Genomic DNA, 15,914 nt, shown 5'->3' with positions numbered 1-15,914 from the left:
GAAGGTTTTCTAGTGACTCTCTTATTATTTGTTTACTTTGGAAGAAATGCTTTTATAGACCATCAACATAACACTCATTCACATACATCTGTGCTTTAGGGCCATGACTTCATTGGTAGTGGAAGAATTCTATCTTGATCATCTTTAGAGTTCTTAAAATATAAAGAGATTTCCCCAAACTGTTTCATCATGTGAATTGCCTAGAAATCTAGTTGAAATACAGATTCTTGGGCCACTGCCTTTAAGATTTGGATCCATTATTTCCTGGGCAGAGTCCAGGAGTCTGTTTTTGATTATACCAAGTGATTCTTATGTGACTTCTTTAAGGATCTCTTTCAGTAAAATGTAAATAAGCCTTGCTAATAACAAGCCAGGAGGCTGCTTCTCTGGTCATTCCTATTCTGGGTATTAGAAATTTCAGGTGTTTATCAGTGTCTGAACTCTGTTTGGACAACTTTCTGTAACCATAATTGAAATGATTCAGCGATTGGAATTTGTAAAGGTAACCAAAATAGTTAATTTTAGTGAAGCCACATTATTCAATGAGAGCTATACTCACTGAACATTTAACATCAATAAATGTTTATAACCAGAACAAGTGGGTATTATAATGCATTCCTTTGGACTCAAAATCAGTAGCTGCTTGGCATCCTAAAGTTCCTTTTTTAACTTAGTAAATGTGCTTTTCCCAGTGAGTAGTGAAATTATACAGAATTGTTTGGTGTTTGTTCATGTTTTGTTTCAAAGATATTAAATCATTTTCAAAATACTTGAATCTTTTTCTTTGTTTTTGAGCAAAGTACATAGCATTTTGGGTGTTATACTAGGAAGGTGACATTGGAAGTGCCAATGCTATATCTTTCTTTTCTTTCACTCCATTACCTGATGTAATGAGCCAAAGTAGGAGGTCTTTAATCTTTTCTTGTATTTATTCTTTTTTGAGTTCCTGATTAGGAATCATCTTAATACTGTAATGTCTGGAATTCTAGAAAGCATAGGTCCATAAAACTTTGGACAACTCAAAGACTAACAGAAATTTGAGCTGGAAGAATTTCACTTGAAGAACTGAGTTAAAAAAATGATTGTTAATAGAGACTGAAGAAACAATATCCCTGTTTCTCAACTGTACAAATTCTAGGAATCATGTGGTAAATATTGTTAAACATGCAGATTTGGTAGGTATTAGTTGATCCCTGAAATCTGTGTGTTTACCAATTACACAGACCTTTTTATGACTACACGAATTTGGTAAATATGGGTTAGCTTGGCGAAGACATACTTCTAAAACTCTTCACAGCTGAATTTGGGAGGACTGGAAGACCCTGGCCACCAAATATGAGTGAGCCTTAGATTCTTATCGACATTGCTTCTGTAGTCTCTGTAAATTTTTGAATTCAACTTCTAGAGTAAATTTATATACAACAAAATGTACCCATTACAAATGTACCTTTGAATGAGTTTTGTCTCTTATTCAGTTATAGTAATGAAATTCTTGGTGCATACAAATGTTTTGAGGAAATATCTATTACTCTTTTAAAAATAAAAAATAATTATCCCTTTGGTTTTTTAAAAACCTTGATAGCAGAAAGCCTCAGAGGATGCCTTGGAACACCTGTTGATAACTTTGGTAGTCTGACTGTTATAATAGTATGATTGCTTTGTCTTGGTGTAATCAAGCTGTTTTCCTTGAGACTCTTATATGCCCTTCTTTAAGTCTTGAGTTGAAGTTCCACATTGGAAGACATTATACTGAAAGGCATCACATCCAATAATTACAATTGAGTTTATTCTAATATTGGAAAACATATGACGGTCCCAACAATTTTGGGAAAGGAACTAAAGAATGCTGTAGAAAGCATCTTTAAATCACAATCAGAATGCTTTTTATCCTACTTTTGGAGAAATTTATGAGTATGTTTGCCAGTACTATAGAATGCTTTGTATATTGGCGGATTATTTCTGAAAATTATATAATCCATGCACTTCAAAATTATTTAGGATATTCAAGACATGTTTATTCTAGGAGTTATGAACTAAATAAATCTTAGAGGGTAGACAGTACTATCAAATATTATCAAATTCAGATCTTTACCTGTTTAAAGCCAAAACACACTAACAGTTTTTAAATTTATAGCTCTATTTCATTTATATTTCCTTAACAAATAAAAGTAAGCTTGAAATGTCTTTGATCCAGTAAATACATATTCTTGATTTATGTTTTATCATTAATTATTGCATAGATTCAGTGGTTAAGAATATGTTCTAACTCAGTGACCAAGAATGCTCAGTAGATCTTGAAATGTTTTTTCAAATATAAATCTCCAAATTCTGGGTAAAACTTGGAGAGAAGGAATGTGTTTGAGTGATTCACTTGGTCCTTAAGTAAATGTCTATTGACCATCCTGGAGTGCTGTTTATTTCATTTCATAGTCTTTTACTGTAAACACCTTTTACTTGAATGGGAAGAATTTCTTACTAAGATGTACAGTCTAAGACTCTTTTTTCTACTCTAATCTTTAATAATACTATTGAATGATAGTGTATCAATGATGCCTTCAGGCTGTTTTAAAAAGTGATTATGGGCATAGAGCACTGTCACCTATTTCCTTTAGTTTCCTTTCTTTTTTCAAATGACTTACCATAATCTGACTTTGATTTCTAACTGATGTTTATGTATGTGAAAATGTATCTTTTAGATAGTAAGGATATATAAGTTCACATTGATAAAATAAACTTGCTAATTAAATGTGATGGTCATAGAGCAAATGTCATAACCAAGGGAAAGTTTAAACAAGACAACCGTTTGGTAGCCTGAAACTTGGATTTGGCACTGAATGCATTATACATTAATGCTCTAAATATAAGTTCTTCAACATAACCATTTGTGTGAATTAGTGTACAATTTCTTAGCCAAAGTGACTGTGACTTGCCAATGTTCTTCAACCAGAATCATGTTTATTATATAACATTTGCTGTACTATTTTAATTTAAGGAAAGCAAATATTAAAGTTATTTTAAATATTCCAAAAGTAAGTTGAAATTAAAGAATGTGTAGAAAGGGACATATTCTCTTGACCAAAGCTAAAATATGTTCGTTACTACTTTCCAGTTCATATTGTGCCATTTGTCTGTTGTTATCCTGAAGCTTACCTCCAAACCCCTCTCTCGCACAAGAATCCAATACAAAATTAAACCCTACATATTTTAATTCTCAAATTATTTTGTTACACAATACATTTTTTTAAAGAGATGGGAACATGTATCATAAAAATGAATAATATTATGTCTAGGCTTTCACTGCTTTTAAGGCAATTAAAGGTTAATAAGAAAATCTAAAGTCAATACTGTAAATCCTCAAAGTATGTAAGATTCTTTTAAGTTATATAACAATAACTACAAAGTTCATATTAACAAGGATGATTTAAGAAAAGTTATATGCGTGTTTCTCAGCAGATCCAGCTTTTTTTCCTAAATTGGTATTATGTGTCAATGATATATATTATACACATTACTTGGTTCTTGCTTTTTTTCCCTTGGAGATCCTGCCATATGAGTCACTATATATGTGTCTTTCTTTTAAATGGCTGTACAATATTCTGTTTTGTGTGTGCATCATAAGCTATTTAACTAGTTATATAATGAACTAAAAATTCCAATTTTTGCTGTTATAGACAAAACTGCAGTGAATATACATCATTTGAATGTATGCAATTATACATGTATTAAGAAAAAGACCTATGGGTGTAACTGCTGGGTCAACAAACATACACACTTAAAATTTTAGTACACATTCCCCAAATTGCTGTTCACCAAGCTGGCACCAATTTCCTACCCAGCAGCACATATGAGGACTGTTCCCTACACACTCTCCATCACAGTGTCATCCAATTATTTTATTGCTCAGGGGTTAAACATGATCTGGCAGTTTTAAATTTTATACCTCTTCTCATCAGTGATTTTGAGCATATTTATTTACTGAGTCACTTTTTTTCCTGGGTGATGTCAATTTGTATCTTTTTCCATTTTTGATTGGATCATTAGTCTATTTCTTATTGATTTGTAGAAACCTTTAATTCCAAAAAGTAAATTTTGGCACTTGACATGGATTCCAAAATTTTCTCAAATTGTCTTCTTAATCCTTTATTTTGTTTAGGGTGTTTCAGGCAAAGAAGATCATTTATATTTTTGTGCACTTGATTTACCAGTCTTTTTTCTTTTCTATCTTCTGAGTTTTGAAATATACTTAGATGCTTTCTCTATTCAGTTTTTATTTTTAAAAAGCAGATGAGAATGAATAAGAAAACTTCTTATTTTCTTCTGGTATTTTATACTTTATTTATTTTATTTTAACATTTTTAATGTATCTGAGACTTTTAAAATTGATTTTAGTGCAACTTCCATAAGCAAGAGGTAGGTAACAATTAGGGGTAAAGAGGGTAAAGAAATCAAGTCAGCAAGAGGGAAGAGCTGTCAATGAAAAATCTTGAATGTGACAGTAGTACACTTTAAGTCATTTTTTCCTTAGGAAGACTCAATCATTAAAATAAACATTATATCTGGTATTTGGTATCACAGGCTTATCTAAATATAGATTATTTTAGAATTTCTGAAGGTAATTAGGGAGTCTTAGATATACATAAGACTGTACAAACATCCTGGATATACAATAATATTTACCTTTTGCATGCATTTTAAACTATCTACTTAATTCAAAAAATTTCAGCCCCTTTTCATATCTTCAGTCTCCATGGTTGAAAGAGAAATGAAATATGCCTTGACAAAGTGCCTCACTGGAAACTAGTGACTATTGTAACATGTGATTCCTGCATGTACACTCTCACAATCAAGCTAATATCCCTGTAAACAAAATGACCTGGTGAACGCTGGGGCTTCACCCATGTAATTCAGATAGTGCTGAGGAGCTTATTCACACCCATATTGTGCATGAACATATTATTTACTGCTTAAAATATATAATAAGCTAAACTCCAGTTATTTATGCAAAGAGCAAGGCCTTTTGAGACAGAAATGTCTCACTTTTGCACTGACTGTATATTGAACCTCTCCTTCCCCATTTGTAACTCTAGAGCAGTTGTTCATTTCATATTTTTTCTTTTCCTTTTTTTTTGAGGATAAAATAAAATAATGAGAAAAGAATAGTACAGTGTTTTATATAAAAACTTAGTATAGGGGAACTCCCATCCTTTTATCTACTGGAAACTTTTTGTTTCATAATACCGGATGTTTTACTTACTTCAGCAATTTTCTATAATAACTCTCCCAATATGTTATTACCATTTTAAAGTATTTTTATTCCTCAAAGTCATTTCTAGGGAAACTAGTTTGTAAATGTAAATTCCTTTTTCTTTAAGAACAAGGTGACTATGCAATGCTCTGAAATACCCAAAATATTTCAAGTAATTAATTTTATTTCAATTAATATATTAATTTTTAATAAAAAGCAACTTACAGTCACATAGCATTGTACACTTTCAGTGATTACATGACTTGATTTCTTATCATATTGCTTTATGTTTCAAATGCTTTTATGTCTGTGTTACATGACTTTTAGTCATTTTCTTTTGCAGATTTATCTTCTTTTGGTGGTTTTTCTTAAAATTATTTTGCTGTTAGTGGCCTAAAAAGATAAAATGTAGGCTCATGACATTTCAAAAACAATTCACTTGGACTGGTTGGCATTAACTTGAATATTGATGTTATTGCAGTAGTAGGGCAGATGTTCTTGAAACAGCATGTGCTTCCACTCTGTTTTGTACAAAGTGACCAACAGAATACTCAAAATAAATTTAATCTGATTTAATTGCAAACTTTTATTTCTTGCTTAATGTAGGAAATAAATTTAAATGTTAAGAGATCACAACAAAACACATGTAGAATAAGATTATTTAAATGTATACCCTCCTACATCCAGCTTTATTTTTTGCTTCTTATTTTGCATTTTTATGTCTTGCAGCTAACCTTGAAACCAAGAAAATGATGATTTAAAGAAATGAGTGTAGTGTTTATATAATGGGCTTCCATTCTTGATTTCTGGAGTTAAACATTAGGGACAAGAGATAGTTTGTGTGATTAAATAATCTCTCATTATCTGGTCACTATCAAGAGATTTGACTGTTGACGTCCTTACTCTTTATAATCTGCACATGCAGTCCTTGTTTCTGATATTATCCTAGTCACATATGACAGACATTTGTGGCCTTTCTAATTCATAAAGTGCTCAAACAATAGTAATTATCCTGTTCAATGTCTACTCTCCTTTTCATGTGCGTCAGTCATCCTAACTGCAAAACTTAACATAATTGTTAGTAGATATCAGTGGGCATATTATCAGTAATATTGAGGGAAAGGAAAGGAGTTAGTGAGCCAAAAAGGAAATTTGCTTCCTTGTAAAGAACAGAGATACGGAAACACAGGAAAGAAGGAAGAAAAGTTCAAATGTCGGAAATACTTTTGTCTGCCTGAGACAGGTAGATCCAAAAGCATCGTCTTTATAGCTATTCAAGAAATGTATGCAAATAGAAATACACACAAATAAGAATTTCCTAGTTTTAGCCCTGGTATTTTATTCTGGAAACAAGGACAGGAAGGGTTGAAAAATAATTTGTCTGAGATGAAAAAATTAAATATGACAGAACTTTACTTAAAATGGAACTTATTTTGTACATGAGAAAAATGAAGTGAATGTGAAATAACTTGCTTAATCTCAAATATAAATATTCAGTAGTTCAGCAAGAGCTATCTCCCAGAACAACATTCAGTTAGGTAGACAGGAGAGCAAGTTGCCTTGAGTTTGAGGTACGGTGATGTGAACTATCCCAACTTTATACTAGTCTTAGAAGAAACTGACGGAACAGCAAACAAATGAACTTTACTATTTCTGAAATATTATGACGGGAAGAAAGAATTTAATATCCCATTAATTAACCAATAATTTGCTCTCATTCAATAGATAGTTATTGAGTGCCTACTATTATGAAACTTTTAAATAATATTCTGGAATAAATATCAAAGGTTACTTGCATACTTTCTGCTTTCCTCTATTGCCTATCCTTTATCTTTGGCCAAAGATCAAAGTTATCTTCTCTTTTATTAATGTTACTATCTTAAACGTATTTTTTCAAAATCCAAATTAAGGGAAAGTTTGGAAATAATTAGGAGAATAGTTATGGTCTATACTTTCTTATTTTTTTCCCCATTCTTCCAATTCATTAATTAGTCTTATATTTCTAAAAAGCTTGAGGGGTTTGATTTGTACTTACCCATTTCACTTGAGTTATCAGATATTTTCATGGACACTGTTAAACTCTTACTTCCTAAGTTTTTTTAAATCACATATTTTTGAGAGATTCATATCAAGATGGCAGAGAAAGAGAACATGAAGCTCACCTCCCTCCACAAACACATCAAAAATACATCTATATATGGGTCAATTCTCACTGGAAACTGGCAGAAGGACTCCTGTACAATCATGGCTATAAGAAAAATACACACATAGTCAGATAGGAAGGGGAGAAAAGTCATTGGATCAGGACCTGTGCCACTGGGAGGGGACTCAGAGGAAAAGGAGGATTGATTACACAGGTGGACACCCACCCTGGGGAGTGAGCAGCTTGAGCAACAGATTGGATGCCCCAATCCTGGGGTCCTATGTGAGGGAAGCAAGCCATCTTGTCTGGTTGGAGGACCACTGAGACTAACAGAAGAGGGCTATGAGAATCCTGGATTCTGCTCATGAAGAGCATTTGCACACTGGCTTGCCTCTGATGCAGGGTGGAGAGAGGTCTGCTCTAGCAGCTGCCTGGTTTCCCATGACTGCCCAGTCATGCACTCTAGCCCAAACTAAGGGAATGCTCAGGCCCTGATCACTCCACATCACAGCACTGGATCTGGGGTGGCCACGACGGGGGAAAAGACTCAAAAAAGAGACGCAGAGGTGACCCAGTCCTGAGACAGAGATTGGGTGGGACGGCAGACGCCATTGTTGGTGCTTACTCAAGAAATATGTCAGAAGCAGCCCAGAGCTCTGACAGTGACCACTCCTCCACAACTTACCACTGATACATGCCCAGAGGCCATGAAGGCCCCATCTGCCCTCTGGAACAATTCCACAACAGGGTGGGTCAGCACAGGCTGGGAGCAGTGATCAACTGTGAAGAACAAAGGAGACTTCCACCCAAGACTGTGAGCAGAGCACTTGGTGCCTGCATAGGCAGCACATTGGAACTCTGTGGCTTATACAAGCTGACATTTCACACAGGTCCCAGTTGTTTCATCACTCACCTACTCTGAGGCAAGGGTCTGGTGCAGGGAGAGTGAAAAAACACACAGTTAAATGGAACAGAGCCAACCTGGACCCAATCCTCAAGGCTTCTGCTGCAGCAACTTGGGATGAGACCCCACACCAAATATGGAGGTGATAACCACTGAGCAGAGAGAAATTCCTGCCTCACACCCAGCTCCAGCTCTATCCCCTCCATCTCCAGCTCCGACCTCTACCAAAATGACAGCTGCCAGTATGCCCTGAGGAAAGACTTGACTTAAATCCATGCCATATCCAGCTCTCTCATCAGAGGCACTGAGCATATGCAGTCTGTGCAGGGAGGTTCCCATATAAGACCAGCTCTTTGCAGTAGGTAACTTCTTTCACCTAAATTCATAAAGGCAGAGAAAGTTAAGCAAAATGAAAAAGCAAAAGAACTACAACCAATTAAAAGAACAAGAGAAAACCCCTGAAAACATAATTTATCAGGAAATAGAAATAAACGATTTACCAAACAAAGAATTGAAAGCATTGGTAATAAAAATGTTAACTAAAATCATAAACCCTCTAGAAAAGAACATAGGCAAAACACTCTGACATAAATTGTAGCAGTATTTTTTTGGATCTGCCCTCTAAGGTAAAAGAAATAAAAGTGAAAATGAACAATGGGACCAATTTTTTTATTGTTTAAAAAGTGATAGCATTATGATCATTCCAGATTTCTGTATTCCAGGCGAAAGTTGGAATCTCCACATTTTGAAATGTAAGTAAAACAAACCTCTTTTTGAGAAATCAGGTTGCTAAAATTGACCTCTCCAAAAGTAGAAAATCTTAACAACTCAGTATTCCTGGAAGAAGCTGATATATTTTCCTTCCAAAACATGTCTTGGTGCAAGTAGTTATCAGTTTTGTGCAGATAACCTTGTGACTATTCAAAGCAAACACTAGATGTTTTCTGAGTTGTTTTCCTCTGTTACTGGGGAAGGAGTAGAAAAGTTAATTAGATGTGTATATTATAAGTGACATGCAACACATGGACTTCTCCTGGATTAGGATTTCTTTTAATATAATTCAAATAATGTAGTCCAAACCCTAAAATTAACCCTGACAATTAGTTTGACTTTATATTGTAGGTATAGATTCTCAGACATTCTGGGGAAATTATTACAATATTAGTATTGTAACCTTTGTTTAGTATATACTGAAAACATCTGGGAAATTTGCTAGTAATATAAAATGATATCACTATAGTCTGTTTTCTCATTTTAATTGACGATTTTCCTATTGTGTCATAGTTTTATAACTTAAGACTTTTGTACCCAGTGCAAGGTCTCACATACTTTATGAGGCAGTAATTGTAGAAATGGGAGTACCATTCATCTCGTTATCCTTCTTAATGCAAAGTTGGCATTTGGTAACATATCAATAGTTAAAATGGTCATAAAAATCTCAGAATGTAGTGAATGTGAGTATTAGAGCTGGGCAGATTTTCTTAATTCAGTGGTTGCTTATTGGCTTGGAAAACTTATGAGTTAAATGAGCTTTGAGTCTGTATTTCCCTTCTAAAAACTAATGTTTTATGAAACTATTTCTGATTTGGGTGAATACTAAAATTAATATTGGAAAATATTTGATGTAATTTTAATTGAAATTTTAAAAAGGTTACATCTTAGAGATGTTCACTCATAGGGGCTACTTCATTACCTTCAAATAATTTCTATTTTAATTAATTTAAAATTTCCTTTTTAGTAATTGCCAACTAATGAATATTTCATGAATTATGTTAAGGGTGAAGAAATAAGAATCTGAAGTGATTAGTCCATTTTTCATTGAGAACTTACTATCATTGTTAAAACCTTTACCAAATTAGAATTGGAAATTTGTTAAACACACAATTTTTACTAATTATTCTTAACATATGGAAATTATCCAGAGAAATTTAGAAAACAAGTTTCTCAGCTGACTTCAGTGTTCTCACCTTATTTGCCAAATAAATATGACTTTAAGTCTCTATTAAATATTTTATTAAAGTAGGTAAATCTTACAGTGCTAAGGGCATCAGATTAATTTTAGAATATCCTCTAGTCCATTTATTTTTATTTTTCTCCACTGTTATATATATAACTTCTGTTTCAAGAATGTATACATTAAATAGCCATTCAAGAGAAATATGGTCTGTATACTTTGAATTCATTATTTAGTCTCTATTATTATCACCTGTTTCCAATATGTGAGTGAATATCCCATCATCCAAAAAGTGGTTTTTTCCCACAATAAATTCCCTTTAATTACAATATGGAAATAAGGTAAAGAAAATTATTAAGCTGGAAATTTTAGGAATATTTTCATAAACCAAATATCATTTCAATAATATTTGCAATATATATACAATAATAATTAGAAAGATTGTTCTCAGGCATTCATTTTTATTATTTGTTCCATTTTTTGTGGATTGCAAAGACTTATAATATTACATAGAAAAAATAATTTTTTTATTATCATATGATTGAAATGTAGTAGGTAACAATCTATCTTGTCTATTTTCCCTAATGATTAAATGACAGATTTTGAAAATTAACTTACTAAGAGTTCTTTGAGAACTTGTATTCGACATGAACCAACTCTTCCCATCTAGGTCACTGTTCACATTTCAAGAATGCAGATTTGACGAAAACAAATAAAACCTTTACCCCAAAATAGCAAAGCATGAGTAATAAAGTAATAATACATTTTAATTTCCATTTTGCAATCATTTATAGTGATTGTATTAGTCCTAAGATTTTATTATTTCTTATTAGTCCTAGATGTTTATGCAGTGTATATATGCATATAGTTTCCTGATTTGTGAAAATACTTGGCAAGCCATACAGTGGAAGCCAGAGGGGATAATAGATCATACACATAATCCAGCTAGCAATCTCTTGATCCATACTGGACATATGTAACATTTCATCATTAGAATTTGTAATTCAATAACCAATATCTATTCTCACCATCTGTATTATATGTGTATAAAGTACTCTTATAAAGAGACTCAAATCTTCACCGGCTCAAGGAAGATAGATTATTTTTCTCTCATAACAGTTCAGAGGAAAGTTAATGATTTAGACTGGATAGGTAACTCTGGTTCACAATGTGATCCAGGATTCTGAGTCTCTCCTAGTTTCTTGTTTCAGTACTCCTTGGGGATACATGGTCAAAGCTGACTTTCAGAACTATATGTGTGTTTGACTTACAGAAAGAATCAAATAGAGGATGTGGAGGGCAAGCCGTTTCTTCTTAAAAATATAATGTAGAAGTTGCATGCATGAACTCTGGTTTCACCCCACTGACTAGAATTTAGTTTCATAGACAAAATCAGCATCTGAGAGATTGGACAATGTAATTTATAGATGGATAGGCATGCACCTTATTAAATTTAGGGGATTCTGCCACTAAAAGGAAGAAAAGAGAGATGAAAAATTGGCACTGCTGCTGGCGAGACTGTCATAAACAATGCTTTTAAGTAGGCTATACTGTTGTTGCAAAAATTGACTTATAAACATATTGCTGCTTTATTATCAATGCTGTCCCCAGTTCCATTTTGTTCCTCCCACCTCCTGAACAAGGATTATGACACCTAATTATTGAATTGCCCTCACTTCTGGACATTATCCAATCCAGATCCAGTCCCCGCCCCTTCTCTAATTTCTCTTTACATTCCCTTAGCATAAGTCCAAGTCCTGTAATAAATACCTCTCAACTTTAGCTGAAACACCCTGCTCTTTCTTGTTTGACTACAGTCGTGTTCCTGGTGATCTTTGGCCAGTGGGATTTGACAAGGAATATTGATGTAGGTATACAATTGATAGTCACTGCTATACCCTGCTTCATAAAAAAAAAAATGTAGTGTGTTATTGTGAATTAAGTAAAGGTGAGGAGGGTATTGTCCTTGCTCTCTATTCTCAGTCTCGTGGAAAATATGAGCAAGCATGGATAGCTGTAATATGAGAGAGGCTAAGAGAGTACTGTAACACCAAGTATAAAATACACTGTTACGGAGGGGAGTGGGGAGAAATTAGTGCTCTTGAGGGCAAGTAGATGGATTTGAAGAGTTTCTTTGGAAGAAGAATGATGTCAACTGATACTGGAAAGATAGATACAGTTTGCATTAAGGAAGGGTAATGCAGTTTCTGGACCAAATAAGCACAGGTGTGAGCTTAAGAAAATGGAAGAGCTTAGCATGGCCAGAGAGTGAGCTGCCTGGGAAGTAAGATAAAATGGCAAACACTAAATTTAGAGTTTTAAATATAAGGTTAAGTAGTTTAGATCTTTACCTCCAGGCAGTTGGTGCTGTTGGAATACTGCATTTGGATTAAAACAAGTTGCATTATTTTGTTGGAGAGAGGTAGGATTCTTTAGGGGAAAAGAGAGAACTAGAATAACTGGAGTCTGGAAAAAGAAGTTAGGAAAGAATTACAGTAATGTAGACTTGAAGTTATAAATTACAGCGACTGCAGTAAAGCAGTAAAGAAAGATTGTGTATAAGATCTCGAGGGAGGGCACTTGCAGAATTAAGTGTCTGCATATGATGCTGAACAAAAAGGAGTTGAAAATTTTGAACCTTTATGACTTGGAGAAAACATGAGATATTACAATAAATAGATAGATAATGATCTTGATGGAGATGATAATGACTTCTGGTTTAGATCTGCTAAAGATGAGTTATCTGGAAATTTGGGTCTAAAGCTTTTAAGAATAGTGAGACCTAAATATAAAAAAAGGAGAGTCAACTGTGCCGTTTTATCAGTGAATGATAAGACTGAGGTACTAGCACTTATCTATGTCCTATTTTCTGGCACTCTTCACGTAGTCCCCCGGGTTTTGGTCTCTCTCGTGGTGCTGGCTTCTAGCCCTTTACTTTTCTCTAAATTTCTTTCTATTCAATGTTTTATATGTGTCTTGAAGCAGGAACCTTGGCTTCTGTCTTTGTATTTGTATCTACTGCATCTCCTTCTGGCTTTAAGAGATAACAACTCAAAACAAATTTAACAATTCCTAGAACCTCCTTACAGCCCTTCTTCTCTACTTATATGGCCATTTTTTTTTCTAGATTTTTCATAGGCCTTTGAAAGAAATAGGACACTTTTGGTGATTCAGGGTTTCAAAGTACCTCTGCATCATCACTGTGAATATCAGATTTTTCTCTTCTCCTTTTTTGTATTCTTCTGGCCAGCAATATATGAAACTAGAATATTAAATCATATAACTTTTAACCTAGAGTGTATGTTGCATAAGTTATATGCATGTGCATAAGTGATACGCATAAGTTATATTGAAATGCATATTTCAAAGTCTAAATACAGTAAAGTCCATGAAGAGAGTAGGTGAGCACTTAAATGTTCTGATTACTAAAAATGTCAGTTACCAGGTATGGTTTAATTTTACTCTTGGTATTTGCAACTGTTTTTTGCCTATTGCCTACCCAACTCAATTTATCTGTTATTTTATTTCATGAAGTTGTAAATATTTGTATAATTTGTATATTAATAAATGAAATTTTTAAAACTTATAATTGCTTTGAAAGAAAAACAATATATTTATAAGTTAAAATGTCTTTTTTCATTACTGTATGTAATTTTTTGTATCTTTAATTGTGTACCCTTATATTGTGGTATTGTCTGAATTTACCATCTAAGCAATTCATGAGGATGTTGCTCCCTTATTGGTGAGGTTAATGAATAGAACAGAACTAGGTTAGGAGGATATATGGAACAGAGAGAGCAAAAAAACTGCTTAAAGCAAAGGTCAGCTCATGGCACCAGACGGGGAAATCTTGATATGAAGTTGAAGATATGAAAATTTAAAATCATATGAAGCTTTTTAAATAGCACAGAAACTATCACTTAAAATGTGTCTACATATAAAAGAAAATCTAAAAGATGACTGATTAAAACTTAACAGAGATTTAGTTTCAATTCAAAGCTATGGGAAGCTGGAAAGTGTTTATTCTCAACTCTTACAAGAAGGGAAAAAATGGTGGGCAAACCACTAATTAATTACTTTATTTTGATCCAGTCAGAAAACTGAAATTGAAGGGAAACCAACTAACCCAAATTTTAGGGTTGGTCCATGTTTTTGCATCAATCAATATTCCTGACTTTTCACTGCTGAGTAGTACACTATTGTATACATATGCCAAGTGTTGATGGATACCTGAGTTATTACCAGTTTGGGGAAATTATTAGTAATGTTTCTATAAACACTGATGCAGAAAATTCACAGTCAACTTGCCTATATCTATTTGCTGGGATTTTTATTGAAATTAAATTGAATATATAGATCTAATTGTTAAGAACACCCACTTAATAATATTGAGTTTTCCAATCCATAAATATGGTTTACCTCTCCATTTATTCAGTTCTTTGACTTCTTTCAGCAACAGTTTGTTGTTTTCTGAAGAGATTCTACAGATATTTTGTTGGATTTATACCCAAGTGCTCATTTTTCATGCTATCATAGATCATTTATTTATATATCTCTATATATGATACATATTTTTCTTGCTATCTATCTATCTACCTACCTATATTTTAGTTTCAGTTTCCAGTCATCATTGCTGTTTTGTAGGAACACGATTGACTTTCGTATACTGACCTTATATCCTGTGACCTTGCTACGCTCACATCTTGGTTCTAGGAGTTCGGGGTTGATTTAACAAGATTTTCCACTTATCTAATTATGTGCTCTGTGAATAGAGAGGAAACCACTTATAATTTGTTACATTGGACTTAGTCTTGCCCATTGAGACCATTCTAGAATAATTTTAATCTTATTTCCATATCACTGCTCTTTATATATTGGAAATTCTTTTTATCTCCCCAGAGTCTAGCAGTAATCCATGCATATACTTCTTTTACTGTTGCTCTTTAAACTCATATTCAAGATGCCTCAAAAAACTAAGTACTCTACTTTGTGCAACCAAATTATTTTAATACATATTTATTTGAAAAGGTAGTGCCCAGATTATATGCAGAACTCAGTTACTAACCATTTCAGAGTCAGATTGGACTCATTGTGAGAGCAGAGCTGGAATAATGATAATAGGCTACATGAACTCACATAATTCTCACAATGACCCTATGAATAAGTATTTTTATTTCTGCTTTGTAGATAAAGAGATTGAGTCTTTAAAAAATTAATACATTTGCCCACATTTTCTCAGGTATATGTAGTACAGCTGGTATTTGTACCCAGGTCTCTACTATCAAGTCCTTTGCTCTTAAACACTATCCTAGCTTAAACCAGTACTGTAATTGATACTACATATTTTTCCTGTATGAAATGGCATGTGTTTACACTATAATTTTTGATAATTAAATTAGTGCTATAACTAATAAATAAATAAAATGTTGATTTTATTTCTGTATTACTTACTTATATGTCTCTACTTTTACATTTTATTCTTAACAGATTTCATCAGTTCTTCAACCTTAAGGTTAATAATGAGACACAGGAGATAACTTATTTAATCACTGCCTTTTATGAAATAGTATCTGCTAATTTTTAGCTCCTGAAAATGTTGTTCAAATCCTAGCTTAAAAATATGTTTCTATTTTCCAGTGAAAGTTTAAATTTCACACAGTTATATAAA

Source organism: Vicugna pacos, chromosome 1 (assembly GCF_048564905.1).
Source record: "Vicugna pacos chromosome 1, VicPac4, whole genome shotgun sequence".
Lineage (NCBI taxonomy): Eukaryota > Metazoa > Chordata > Mammalia > Artiodactyla > Camelidae > Vicugna > Vicugna pacos.
Note: the sequence above shows the minus strand (reverse complement) of the source record.